This window comes from Ictalurus furcatus, chromosome 4, assembly GCF_023375685.1.
Source record: "Ictalurus furcatus strain D&B chromosome 4, Billie_1.0, whole genome shotgun sequence".
Lineage (NCBI taxonomy): Eukaryota > Metazoa > Chordata > Actinopteri > Siluriformes > Ictaluridae > Ictalurus > Ictalurus furcatus.
This window is the reverse complement of record NC_071258.1, coordinates 36,197,836-36,213,661: the sequence shown is the minus strand read 5'-3', so window position 1 is coordinate 36,213,661 and position 15,826 is coordinate 36,197,836. Positions and strand designations below refer to the sequence as shown.

The 15,826-nt window shown below is 40.5% G+C and overlaps 1 protein-coding gene and 1 long non-coding RNA gene across 3 annotated transcripts in view; both read right to left on the bottom strand.

Moving 5' to 3' along the window:
• The window catches only part of pde8a (phosphodiesterase 8A), a 48,122-nt gene that overhangs the window by 23,112 nt on the left and 9,184 nt on the right, over nucleotides 1-15,826 (bottom strand). The gene's annotated exons all lie outside the window — the stretch shown is intronic.
• Nucleotides 5,413-8,832, bottom strand: LOC128607145 (uncharacterized). Its single transcript, XR_008385821.1, has 2 exons — nucleotides 8,217-8,832; nucleotides 5,413-8,098 (listed from the first exon to the last, which is right to left on the bottom strand). It is a non-coding gene; the product is annotated as an uncharacterized LOC128607145 (long non-coding RNA).

Here is a 15,826-nt window from a genome sequence, read left to right as displayed (position 1 = left end):
CTCCGACAGGCTGATGTCCTAACAGCACCCTGACCTCGTACTGGATGATACTAATATTCACTCAGGACTTATTTAGTTATTTAATCTATTTATATCCAAGTTTTCCCCCGGGGTTACATACAGGTTCCACCATCACTGAGAAACATCAACATCTGGAAAATTTCAACTTCCGAAGTTTTTGCTGTTTATGCAGGGGGGAAAATCCAAGCAAGAGAGTTAAACAATTTCAGATAAAAATGCGAAACTTCAACATCACATGCCAGCTGGTGATGTCATAAAGGGGCCGGTTACAGCAGCTGACCAATCAGCAGCTTCGCTTCAAGTCACATTCCACAGAACTGCTTTTTGATTAAAATCCTGACACACACTCGGTATAATCACACACTCTCGTCTGGCGGCTCAGGGATTCTGTTTCCTGAACGATTCCGTCAGAGCAGCTCGATCCAGATTTTACAATCACAGAAATTAACGCCATTAAAGGAAACGCCGCGATATTCAGAGGAGCTGAAAAGTTTTAAATTACCGCAGATTTTCTGCAGATTCGGGCCGAGATGCGTCACGTGACGTCATCCCAGGCAGTTAGAGACGCGTCACGTGACGTCATCCCAGGTAGTTAGAGACGCGTCACGTGACGTCATCCCAGGCAGTTAGAGACGCGTCACGTGACGTCATCCCAGGCAGTTAGAGACGCGTCACGTGACGTCATCCCAGGCAGTTAGAGACGCGTCACGTGACGTCATCCCAGGTAGTTAGAGACGTGTCACGTGACGTCATCCCAGGCAGTTAGAGATGCGTCACATGACTCGTCTCTAACTGCCTGGGATGACGTCACGTGACGCGTCTCTAACTACCTGGGATGACGTCACGTGACGCGTCTCTAACTGCCTGGGATGACGTCCAGGCAGTTAGAGATGCAGAATGCACGTCATCCCGATGTGCATTCAGCCAGAGCCTCTTCGATTCACGTGTGTCGAACACGAGTACAGGTAAAAGCTCTCAGTTACCAACAAACACCACTGTGAAAGACCGCGCACAACTATTTCACCAATTCAAGTAGTTTTCCACAAAAAAGCACAAAGAACTCTGCATATTACATCACAAACTCACAAACTCACAAACTCACAAACTCACAAACTCTGAGCAAAGCTGCAGCAGAATCAAGCGATTTTTCCCCACAAAAAAACTCGAAAATCCTGTACGGACTTTTTATGGACGGTTTTGTTCCTGTGCTGTACGGATGTTTTACCGCAGTGAGCTCAGGATTTGTGTGAAGTCACCCCCCCCCCCCCAAAACAAACAAACACAAACAAACATACATATCATATATATATCCATATATACATATATATATATATATATATATATATATATATATATATATATAAAATAAACCGATAAAGGGGATAAAAAGTATGTAAAAGTTCTGAAACACTGGTGATGAAGTATGAAGTATTCACACAGGGGTCGAGTGGCATGGAAACTCTCTCTCTCTGTGGAGCAACATCCCACCAGAACCTCAGCAGTAAACAAAATTCCCATGAGAAACACACACACACACACACACACACACACACATATATACAATTTTTATATTATACAGCATTATACAGCATTTCTGTTAAACTCACCAGACTCTGTGTTTGTACTGAAGTGAAATCAGGAGGATGTGTGTGTGTGTGATGCATGAGTGTGTGTACGAGCTGAAACATACAGCTTCACCAAAAAATCAGTGCAAACAGGACAGCAGGGAAAATATTTCGAGGTGGGCCGACACTGCTTTACTTCTCCGATATCAGTACTGAAACTGAACCCCGGGCGTCGGTCGAGACCGGCTCTGTTTTCTGTACGATCTACTGCAACCTGCAGATTAAACACGGTTACGAACAGGAAAACTGCTTTTAGATTTGTTCTGTAACACATAAAGAGAAACAGCGGATGTCTTTTACTTTATTCGAGATATCTTCACTTGATAACCGACGAGTTTTTTGTTTCATCCCGCGGGATCCCAGTCCCGATACACACACCCCGTCTCAAGGTGGAACCTTCTGGCAAACCTTCTTAAAAAAGAAAAAGACAAAAAAGCAAACAAACAGATTTGATGCTTTCCTTATTGCACTTGCAATCCCTCTTCATTCCTGATGGTTTTAAAGTTGATTTTAAAGACACTTCAAGAGAAAATTTTAACTCTGATTAAAGGAGGTAAAAGATTTGAATGCAGGTGATTTCATCACGTGACGCTGGGATGTGACGGCATGCAGGTCACGTCGGGTCAGATTCGGGTCACGTCGGGTCAGATTCGGGTCACGTCGGGTCAGATTCAGGTCACTTCGGGTCAGATTCGGGTCACTTCAAGTCAGATTCGGGTCGTTTACACCCAAAAGCGTGAACAAGTGATGCATCCCAGCAGAAAGATCCGAACTCAGGAAAACGCAGGATCTGAGCAGCGCTGCTAAACACGTTATCAAAGCTGAGGTGACTGGAAATGACGGACGTGTGACGTGATTTTTTTCATGTGTGTGTTTCAGAAGGCGGCTGGCCTTGTCCTCCAGCTCTGTGATGCCAGGACGAGGGTTTATCTGAAGATCAGGTTCAGAAGGAGCTGGAATGCTGTCAGACATGTCGATGTTGGACTGCTGTAAAACTAGACTACAGCGATTCCACGTCTAGCATCAGGCCGGAAAATCTGTGAGTTTGATTTAGGTCTGGGTTTTTCTGCCGTTTATTGTAGTGTACATTTATTAATTTACGACTCAATCACGAGTCAGAAGCAATGTTTATCCTTTTTAACATCCTGTAATATCCCTATAGAGCTTTATTTCAGCAGGACAGAGTTTAGCATAGCTAGGGACAGTGTTGTTCTGAACCGAGCCTCCTCTAGTGTTAACTGTACTGACGATATTCAGAGCAGGTATCAGAGCATGACGCTAACGCTAACGCTAACGTACCTGCGGATCTGGAGTTATGAGCATGAAGAATAGTGATCTGTACAGCCGGATTCAGAATTCCCGCAGTCACAGCGGGAATACGAACGAGAACCACAGGGATTCAATGAAAACCGTTATGAAACTACAGAACCGGAATTCTTAACATTCCACTAGAGAAAATGTAAACGTTCTGCTCACTACTACGCTCAGAAACATCGCCTCAAAATGTATACATTCCACGTTAAATATTCCTCTCAGGATTTCAAAATCCATTCATAATTTCAACCTTCCTCTCGGCATTTAAACATTCCACTCAATCTTTAAGCTCGTGGGTCGGGATTTTAACCCCCTGTTCGGGAATTTAAACGCTTAGGCTGGAATTTAAACCCCCTGTTCGGAATTTAAACCCCCTGTTCGGGAATTTAAACCCCCTGTTCGGGAATTTAAACGCTTAGGCTGGAATTTAAACCCCCTGTTCGGAATTTAAACCCCCTGTTCGGGAATTTAAACCCCCTGTTCGGGAATTTAAACCCCCTGTTCGGGAATTTAAACGCTTAGGCTGGAATTTAAACCCCCTGTTCGGAATTTAAACCCCCTGTTCGGGAATTTAAACGCTTAGGCTGGAATTTAAACCCCCTGTTCGGGAATTTAAACCCTTTTCTCGGAATTTAAACCCTCTGTTCAGGAATTTAAACGCTTAGGCTGGAATTTAAACCCCCTGTTCGGGAATTTAAACGCTTAGGCTGGAATTTAAACCCCCTGTTCGGGAATTTAAACCCTTTTCTCGGAATTTAAACCCTCTGTTCAGGAATTTAAACGCTTAGGCTGGAATTTAAACCCCCTGTTCGGGAATTTAAACGCTTAGGCTGGAATTTAAACCCTCTGTTCGGGAATTTAAACCCTTTTCTCGGAATTTAAACCCTCTGTTCAGGAATTTAAACGCTTAGGCTGGAATTTAAACCCCCTGTTCGGGAATTTAAACGCTTAGGCTGGAATTTAAACCCTCTGTTCGGGAATTTAAACCCTTTTCTCGGAATTTAAACCCTCTGTTCAGGAATTTAAACGCTTAGGCTGGAATTTAAACCCTTTTCTCAGAATTTAAACCCTCTGTTCAGGAATTTAAACCCCCTGCTCTGACACAGTATCATTACTGTGCATTACTCTGATCTCAGGTGTAAGAGCATTAACACACATACACACACACACGCAGTGTTTAAATGTCAGCCCTATAATTAACACAAACTCCCTGTAAAAATAAAGCTTTTACACCATGCCATTGTGTTTATTACAAATAATTCCCATCTTTGTGTAGTACTGGTCTTTCTGGTTTTCTTTGCATCTCTCGCATCAAAACACACACACACACACGCGCGCGCTAACACACCATCTAACAGCATGATAGTGTGTGTTGTGTTCGTGTGTATTAGCGTGTGTTAGGAGCAGGAAATACTGAAACGTTCCGTACGGGAGAATTAAAAGAACAATCTTTTTTTTAAAAACCATTTAACTCTCACTGACTGTGTGTGAGCTTTAATGGAGGAAACGTGACTATCATTTAAACACACACACACACACACACACACAAAAACATGTGTAACAGCATTCCAGAGACTGAAGATAAAATCTGATTACTGATAAAACCTGCCTGCGGTTACTAAACTCCATTACAGGCATGTGGTGGGAATCGGTTATAGGACACACTACGGAGCGAGCGATACGCTAAAAACATCACACCGTGATACTTACAGATACATTACCTGTACGTGATGCGCATCATGAGGTATAATTCAACCATGTGCCAACAAGCACATTTATAAAAATTTTAACATCCAGTTTGTTACTATTTACAGGATAATTATTATTATTATTATTATTATTATTATTATTATTATTATTACGCCGTTATTATATGGCAATACTGATATATTATTATATTATTTTTTATTATTTTATTGTGATTTATAATCACAATATTCAACATACACAGGTGCTCATTTACCGTATAGAACAATATCACAACCTCAAAAACACTGAAGTACACGTTAATCCCACAACATATACAAGTAATAAACACTGTGTGTGTGTGTGTGTGTGTGTCTTCCAGTAAAATACTGAGTGATGGGAAAGATGATTATTTTCCTATAACACAAGTGTTTTATTCCTCTTACACCACAGCAACGTACCAACAATTACTATATTTCATTTATTAAAGAATGACACGTCATATTTTTTATCAGTTTATTGGTACATTTATAGTAACGAGTTAGTTCCTGATGTCACTTACGTTATAGCAGCTATAAAGACTCGTTCCCTTACCATCCCTCTCTCTATCTCTTCTCTCTCTATTCTTTCTCTCTCTCTCTATTCTCTCTCTTCTCTCTATTCTCTCTTCTCACTCTGTCTATTCTCTCTTCTCTCTATTCTCTCTCTCTCTCTATTCTCTCTCTCTCTATTCTCTCACTCTCTCTCTCTATTCTCTCACTCTCTCTCTCTATTCTGTCTCTCTCTCTCTCTATTCTGTCTCTCTCTCTATTCTCTGTGCTGAAGATGTGGGAAAACTTAAAGTTACAGCTTTACCTCTGACACTGGAGACTCCTTCCATAACTGTTACATAAACGTCTCCATGTTTATAAATGATCAGACACACGTACAATGTGGAGCGTGCGCTGTACACGTCCCTGTGAACGAGCCGTTACTATAGAAACCATAACGTATCAGAACGAGAGCATTAATAAAAACCTGCGCTACTGTCAGAGCCGCTGTTATAGAAAACTAATCACCACCTGACGACCCAATCACAGTCCAGAACTCAGCAGCGCCGTGGGAGAAATATTTACACATACCAATTATTATAATTATATTTCATGTTATATCTTTGATGTTTATTAAATTGTTTGTGTAGCTATGTGTCCAGAATGTCCAAAATAAATAAACAAACAAACTAACAAACAAACAAACAAACAAACAAACACAGACACACAAATAAATAAATAATCGAATCATGCATTTCTGCTGTGTCTTGTATCACAGTTGGCTATGGGGGAAAATGACACCTTTATAAAACGGGTTAATCATTAATTGTATTTACACATGAGAACTTTAGCTAACTGGTAGCCGTTACACTTCAGGACTTCTGCTAAGAGCTAATAGCTATAGCGCTGAACTACAGATCAGCGTAAAACCCTGCATCCTGTCTTTCGACTGCATCCGCTTCTATACATCGCACACACACACACACACACACACATACACACACATACACACACATACACACACATACACACACATACACACATACACACATACACACATACACACAGTGCAGCAGTGGCTTCCCACTGAAGTGAAAAACAGGAAATTGGATGACATTGTTGAGAGGGCAGACGTCAGTGGAGACAGATATAGAGGGTAAACAGCTTCCTAACAGCAGCACTGCTGGGACCACTCTAACACACACACACACACACACACACACTCACACACACACACACATACACAAATTCTCTGAGTCTTGGCCCCAAGTGAAACCAAGACTCATTACAACTGAAGGGTTCACACACACACACACACACAGCTAGCGCAGTATTTAGCTGAGTCTGTTTGATTCTCACGCTAACCCTGATTTCCTGATTTTGAAGTGTTGGGAATTGTTCATTATAAATGACTGTTATAAAGGAAACCTGACACATTTATTAACTTTTATGTCCGTTCCCACTTAAACATATCATAAACATCTACGAATTTAGTTAGCAACAAATTACATAGTGGTAATACTAGTTAGCTCATGCTAGTTAGGCCAGTTAGCCAGTATAATCATTAGCTGCGTTTACATGGACAACAATAATCCACTATTAATCCGATTAAGACCATACTTTGATTAAGAAACTAGCATGTAAACAGCAATTTTTACTTACCTTAATCTAATTAAGGTCATACTCGAATAAAGCTCTAATGGAATTAAGACAGGTGGAGTACTCCTGTTTTAGTCGCATTATGGACGTGTATTACAGACATGTAAACACCTTAATCACATTATGAACGTCATGTGAGAGTTTTCACCGCATTCTGCGACAGGACACGATCACACACGGCAGTTTTATGTTTTACGGCAAGAGAGTTCAGCTACGACCCAAACCGCGTACTTGCCTACTATAGACCTGTAGTGGGGAAAAATACATGCATCTCGGCTACTATATAGACGATAAGTACACAGCTTGAGACGCAGCCCACGGCTTCAAGCAGTCGTCTATTAGCACGTACAGCATGACTAATAATTAACCGCACTCAAAGCGTTCGTAAAAAATTTAAATAAAACACCCAAAACTGTGTACGGTTCCATAACGAAGACCAACTGTAAGTTGATACGTGAAATTCTGGAGGAACGTCGGACGGCGTGGCGCGGTGACGTAATGACGTGGGCTGTTAATCTAATTATGATCTATAACGTAAAACGGGAACATGACAGGAGTTTTCTAAAAGCGGCTCATGTAAACACCTTAATCACAATATTATCTTACTCAGAGTAAGGTCAATAATTAGATTACTGCTGTCCATGTAAACGTAGTCACTGTCAGAAAAACAATGAGACAGCTAAGCTAAACAAAAACAGCATAGCTGAGAGACTGTCATCTGTGAAGACTGCATTTGTTGTTAAAAAGGATAAACCAAGATGAAGCTCAGAGAGCTGTCTCTGGGAGAAAACAAGACATTTTGAAGCTGAGAAAAGAGAGAAAATAGAAGCATTGCACAAACACTGGGTATGGCCAATACAACAATCTGGAATGTCCTGGAAAAGAAAGAAACCCCTGGTGTACTGAGGAAAAGACACCGAACGGGTCGGCCGAGGAAAACTACAGCAGCTGATGACAAACATTGTGAGATCTGTGAAGAAAAACCCAAAAACAACAGTCAGTGACATCACCAACAACCTCCACAGGGCAGGGTGAAGGCCTCACGATCCACCGTTCAGAGAAGACTTCGAGAGCAGAAATATAGAGACTGTACCACAAGATGAAAACCTCTCATCAGCAGTAAGAGTCAGAAATCCAGACTGGAATTCACAAAGAAACACAGAGATGATCCACAGAAGAGATGACTTCACAGGAGACTGAAGGGAGAAACCCCCCCCGAAACAAACAACTACTGAAAGAAGCTGCAGGAGAAACCTGGAGAAGCTTCACAGAAGAAGAAACCAGCAGATTGGTGTCAGTGAGTCGCAGGAGTGATGCAGTTATTACACGCAAGGGATACACAACCAAATATGAAGTTAACTGTTCCTATACTTTTGCTCACCTAAAAATTGTGTGGTCTAATACTAAAAGTGTTGTAAGTAATTTAACACGTCTAGATGTAAATAACAGAAAACGAAAGCTGAAATCCTGATCTATCATCTCATTTCCATCTTTTGATCTCAAACTCAAATGTCTTCAGTGTACAGCACACACTAATGAATTAGTCGCCGCTCCAATACGTTCTGAAGGGACTGTATGAATATTTATGCTTGTAATTGAAAACTCCTCTCAGAAATTCTGTCAGGTTTACTCACATTAGCCAAGAATCTAGCAATAGCTGTTAAAATTATGAAAATCTTGTCAGGTTAGTGCCTTTTAGCTAGTTAAAGAGATTGAATAGTGAATATCAAACATTTATAACTAGAATGAAAAATCCATTCCTGGATGTGTCAGATTAACTCATGTTAGCTAGTAAGATAGCATTAGTGATGGATATTATAAACATTTATGAACAAAATAAATCCTCCAAAATCTTGTCAGGTTAACTCATGTTAGTGAATAATAAAGAGTTTGAATATGGGTTAAAATCCTGTCAGGTTAGCTCATTTTGGCTAGTTAGAGAGCATTCACGCTGAAGATTATAAACATTTATGAACAAAATGAAAATCCTCCAAAAATCCTGTCAGGTTAGCGCATGTTATCTAATTTTAGTCCTAGGGAGTCTTGTCTCAGTAACGTATCAACATTTCTGAGGTAAATGTTAATGTTCTGGATGGTTGTGTCTCATTTCCACTCTCACTGTGTCTGTAGGAACGATTTTGCGGTAACAGGCTAGCTGGCTAAATCATTAGCATCATTCCTTCTAACACAGTGTCTGTATGCCTCCGTTGCCCAGCAACAGTGTTCTCTTTACTTTATATGACAAACGTAAAAGTTCCATATAACACACAAAAGACACACCCACATTTCCATATATGGGTTTAAGACACACCCACTCATAGCTGATCTTATTAATATATTTAGACTCAAAAACACACTTTTGTTCAAAATTCTTGCCGGTTTTTCTAGTGGAAGGGAATCTAGACTCTCATAACTTTTCACAAAGTGATTTTTAAATATTGTAAACTTTCCACGTTCTGGTTAAAGCTGATTTTATCAACAAAAAGAAAGAAAAAGAAATGTATTTAACATGTGAGACAATAAAATGTTAAGTCACATTTACACTGTATTCATACAGTGCAAGAATTACAGTGATGTTATATACGACAATCTTCTGAGCTTAAAAAACATTCAACTCCTTTATTTATTTATTACTGAACGTGATGTGAAGAGACAGACGGAGAGAGACAGAAGGAGAGAGACAGAAGGAGAGAGACAGACAGGCAGTGATGTAAGCTGTACAGAGGGCAGTGCGGGTCATGTGAGTTGCACAACAATCTAAAGCAGCAAAAGAATGACTTTACTGTTCTACTAGTCACACACACACACACACGCCTCTCTCCCTGTCTGTTTTTCACACATAAGCACACACAAACATACACTCAAAATACCCTGAAACACACACACACACACACACACACACACGACACAAACAAGTGAGAAATAAATTCACTCCAGCTCTGACTCGGAATTAAACACGTCTTTATTGATGCTGATCAAACACTGCCTCTAATTCTGAAACAAACTCACACTACGTCTAATTCTGAAACAAACTCATGTTGCCTCTAATTCAGAATCAACTCACGTTTCCTCTAATTCTGAAACAAACTCACGCTGCCTCTAATTCCGAAACAAACTCACGCTGCCTCTAATTCTGAATCAAACTCACACTACGTCTAATTCTGAAACAAACTCACGTTGCCTCTAATTCTGAATCAAACTCACGCTGCCTCTGATTCTGAATCAAACTCACGCTGCCTCTGATTCTGAATCAAACTCACGCTGCCTCTGATTCTGAATCAAACTCACGCTGCCTCTGATTCTGAATCAAACTCACGCTGCCTCTGATTCTGAATCAAACTCACGCTGCCTCTGATTCTGAATCAAACTCACGCTGCCTCTGATTCTGAATCAAACTCACGCTGCCTCTGATTCTGAATCAAACTCACCCTGCCTCTAATTCTGAATCAAACTCACACTGACTCTGAATCCGATTCACCCTGATTTTAAATAAAGCTGTCCCTGACTCAGAATTGACCCCACTCTGAATCTGACTCCAAATCATATTCACCCTGACTCTAATTCTAATCAAATTCACTCAGAATTAAACTCACTTTAATCCGGTTCTAAATAAAAACTTATTCTGACTTGTTTTAATGTGAATGAGAGCAATTACTGACCTAATCTTTACTAATCTACACAAAAAGGAAATAATTAACCTGCAGAAACACAAAATATATTCAACGTAACAGACACTAATATAATCATTTAAATGATACGAGAACAAATATATAAAAACTTAAATACAGTGGTTCTTAAGCAGTATGAAACAGTGTGTATGTGTGTATGTGTGTGTGTCCCTTCACTATCACCTTTAGGGTATTTTTGTTCTGATCCTGATTATACCCCACTATATCCACACAAACACACACATACACACACACACACAGAGACCTTTCACAATATCCCCCCTGTTGTAGATCAATAATGATCAAAAGTGTGTGTGTGTGTGTGTGTGTGTGTGTGTGTGTGTGAGTGTGTGTGTGTGTGAGTGAGAGAGAGAGAGCTGAAATGACATCATGGACTGTGCCCCAATGTGCACTACACAGTGCATCCAAATGGTTGGTCACTTGTTGTGTTGTATCTTAATTAGCATGCTTTGTTAGCTAAATCTTGCTGGCTAGTTAAATCTTAAAACAGCCACAAAGCAAGCTAGCAGTTACCATGACAACAGCTCTCGGTCCATCACTACACCCTAAAGTGCCAGCTAGCATACTAAACACTGTGGAGTTTAAGACAACACATACTTGCTACTAACATGCATACATGCATGCATACACACATACACACACACACATATACACACACATACATACATACATACACACACACACACACACACACACACACATACACACACACACAGACATACATACACACACACACACACACACACACAGACATACATACATACACACACACACACACAGACATACATACATACACACACACACACACACACACACACTTCAGTTCGACATTCAGGTGTGTGTTTCAGTACAAAGATGGCTACGTTTAAACCAGTAAAGAGACATAGAGATTGTTTTTAAAAGCTGGTGTGTATATTCGGATCGGAATAAAAGTCACTACAGTTCAGCTGTTCTAGGTTCAAAAATGACCAGCGGCTTCAGGGAGGAGCATCACATGCTGTCTCATGATCATAAGCACAGACGCCTAAGGGAAAACACACACACACACACACACACACACACACACACACACACACACACACACACACACTTTAAAGGGGAAATTTCCTTATTGTCTGCTCGATGTTTTAATCTGGACCTGCAATCACTTTTAGGAAAATCTTTATTTACATGATGGAAAGATTGCACTAGAACCTTCTGTAAAAAATTCTACAGTGCAAAAGACATTTAAATCCTCCTCTGGTGTGTGTACTGAGTCCTGTACAACTTCTACACAGATTTATAAATTTTACTCGCAGTAACTGCATCACTCCTGCGACTGACACCAATCTGCTGGTTTCTTCTCCTGTGAAGCTTCTCCAGGTTTCTCCTGCAGCTTCTTTCAGTAGTTGTTTGTTTCGGGGGATTTCTCTCTTCAGTCTCCTCTTCAGAAGGTGAGGTGCTGATCAGTTGGGTGAAGGTCTGGTGATGTACTTGTCCAGTCTAAAACCTTCCACTTTCCCCCTGATGAAGTCCTGTGTTGAGGTGGAAGTGTGTTTTGGATCGTTGTCTTGCTGCATGATGAAGTTCCTCCTGATTAATGTTCCTGTAGACTTCTGAATTCATTCTGCTGCTCCATCATGAGTTCATCATCAATAAAGATTAGTGAGAATGTTCCAGAAGCAGCCATGCAAGCCCAAGCCATGACACTACCTCCACCATGTTTCACAGATCAGCTTGTATGTTCTGGATCATGAGCAGATCCTTTCCTTCTCCACACTTTGGTCTTTCCATCACTTTGGTAGAGGTTCATCTTGGTTCCAGAACTTCTGTGGATCATCTCTGTGTTTCTTTGTGAATTCCAGTCTGGATTTCTGACTCTTACTGCTGATGAGAGGTTTTCATCTTGTGGTACGGTCTATATTTCTGCTCTCGAAGTCTTCTCTGAATGGTGGATTGTGAGACCTTCACCCTGCCCTGTGGAGGTTGTTGGTGATGTCACTGACTGTTGTTTTCGGGTTTTTCTTCACAGCTCTCACAATGTTTCTGTCATCAGCTGCTGTAGTTTTCCTCGGCCGACCCGTTCGGTGTCTGTTCCTCAGTACACCAGAGGTTTCTTTCTTTTTCAGGACATTCCAGATTGTTGTATTGGCCATGCCCAGTGTTTGTCTCTGATAGATTTTCTCTCTTTTCTCAGCTTCAAAATGTCTTGCTTTTCTCCCAGAGAGATGCTCTTCATGTTGGTTTATCCTTTTTAACAACAAATGCAGTCTTCACAGGTGAAACTGAAGGCTCAAACCAAGAGATGATGTTTAGAGATATTAATTCTTTAAACAATCGATCTAACAAGAAACACCTGTCAGTCACACGTTCCAATATTTTTGCTCACCTACAAATTGGGTGGTCTGATACAAAATGTGCTGTGTTCTATGTAGTTTAACATGTTTACATGTAAATACCAGGAAATAAAAGCTGAAATCCTAAACTCTCATCTCATGTTTATCTTTTGATCTCAAACTCAAATGTCTTCAGTCTACAGCGAAAACAAATGAACTGGCCTTGCCGTTCCGATAGTTTTGGAGATGACTTTAAAACAATTTAAACACAAACACATTTTGAATTTTTAATGTTAAATAATATTTATATTGGTGTAGACACACGTCGAAATAATTTCCACTTGTCTTTCACTGTTCAGTCATTTCGTGACTTCAGCTGATCGTGCCTGACCTTTTATGGAGTTTTGTGGGCGTCGCTAAATGCAAATGAGATGTGTAGGGAAAAGACTGAACTTTACGAGTGATCAGCTTACATACGCGAGTATGAAGTAAATCAGCAAATCTTTTGTAAATCTGGTAGAAATGTTTAGTTCAGTTTGGCTTAGACAAACATTTACACACTTTAACGTTATTAATATTGATACATGAGGCTCGTTATGTGGAAAAGTTTTCCCTTCCCGCTGCTACAACAAAACAACTGAACAAAATTACACATTTATCAACAGAATGTGAAATGTCTTGAGGATATCCAATGAAAAAAAAACAAACATATTTTGGTATGTATACAGAAGGAACGTTAGACTCAGTCTCTTCTACACAGGTGGGTTTGATGCCATTATAGGGGAGAGTGGGGAAATTATAACAGTTGTCACTTTTGTTTTTTGTGAAACTTGTGAGGAAAACATTATGAAGCTCCAGTATTTATTTATTTTTGACACGTGATAGCTAAATTTTTCTTTTAACCAGTTATAATAAGCAAATACCATTTTTATGCTAATATCAGCGGATGTATAAAGGATTATATACTAAATCAAAAGACCAAAGGGTTGCATCAGGGTGTGGGTTCGGTTGTAACGTCTCAATTTATTATGTTTGTAGCTGATGTTTTTTACATATATACTTACAAATCATTATATTATACGGTAAAGATCTCGTATGTGGTTGTACAATGAAGCACTTTCTATGCCAAGACATTCACGTGGATGCGTACACGCTGGGCACCACATGATGCACCGACACATTAATCTCATGACTAGAGTTTGATTCACAATCAGAGTGAGTTTGATTCAGAATCAGAGTGAGTTTGATTCAGAGTGAGTTTGATTCAGAATCACAGTGAGTTTGATTCAGGGTGAGTTTGATTCAGAATCAGAGTGAGTTTGATTCAGGGTGAGTTTGATTCAGAATCAGAGTGAGTTTGACTCAGAATCAGAGCGAGTATGATTTAGCAGTGAGAGTCAAAGTGAAATTGATTCAGAATCAGAGTGCGTTTGATTCATGGTGCAAAAGTAGCATCATAGATCATACAGGTTATCAGCCATGATGTCACTTCCTTTCAGTAAGAGCAGCTCGTGCACATGCTCAGTGCAGCTCTTCTCTTGGTTTGAGGGCACTTCCTGTATCTGATCTTTACTTCCCTCAAACAGGAATCAGAGAAGCAGCAGACAGGAAGTCTACGAACACGCACACGGTTTCTGCGGCTGCGTCCCAAACCACATCCTGTCACCTACAGTGCTGTGTGGTGAACATTTGTTTAGTGAGCGATTTGAGATGGAGTTGATGTTACTCGAAGCACAAGAAGAGGAAAAGCAGGAGTAATAATCACAATGTCATACACACACACACACACACACACACACACACGTTAGCTGACCTGTCGCTCAGGCTAAAGCTAATGCTAACGCTAAAGCTAAGCAGAGCTGTGCTGCTGTGGAAATGAGTTTATTCCTGCAATCACATACGAGCGTTTGCACACAAAGCAGAACTACACAAGTGTGTCCACAGCCTGCTTAGTGTCACACAGACACACACACACACACACACACACACACACACACACACACACACAGAGCTGCTGAGCAAGGACAAGACGATTGCGCTCAGATCTGGGAAACATCACTCTCCCAAACACTTCAGTTTCAAATTTACAAACTTCCTCTCACACACACACACACACACATCTTCTCAGTTATATATCATGTTTCTCTCACTTAGTCTGTGTGTGTGTGTGTGTGTGTGTGTGTGCATGCAGGAACAGAGCTGTGAGCCAAGGCTAGATAAACCAGTGCGCTTGTCCCCTGGATCACACACACTCTCTCTCGCTCTCTAGCTAGCTCTCACATACACACACTCTCTCACACACACACTCTCTCTCTTTTTCACTTACACTTGCACACACACAAGCTCCCGCACATATACATTCATGCTCTTGCACACACAACCAAGCTCTCATACACACACCCTCACTCTCATACACTCTCATCTCTCTCTCTCTCTCTCTCACACACACACACACACACACACACAGAGAGTAATGTAGACGCAGATTGAGAACACCGTCGTCAGTCCTTGTACTCGAGGCTTATCACACACACACAGGGCCGCCCAGATGGAGTCGCGCCCTTGACTCAACACAGTAAACACACACACACACACACACACCCCAACAGAGCTTCAGTAAAGTATGACTTCATAATAATTTATAAGCTGCAGGAGAATAAAGTGTATATACTGTGATGGCTGCGTCCCAAATCACACACGGTAACACAAGACTGTAATATGTTTCTACACAGTAGTGTGTGTTTATCTTCAGCTGCACCTGTCCTGAGCTCACGTCCCAAACATCAATAACCTCACAAAATATTTTCATTACTTTTCATTTCTGCCATGTAAATAAACATTACTGTAAAATACATGTGGAAAAATCACTTCTATATTGTACAGTTAAAATACATAATCATCTACAGAACACCTTCCATTACTTTCACATATATTATTCTTTTTAATATTAAGTGGGTTTATTTATCATTTTTAACAATCAGTGTACT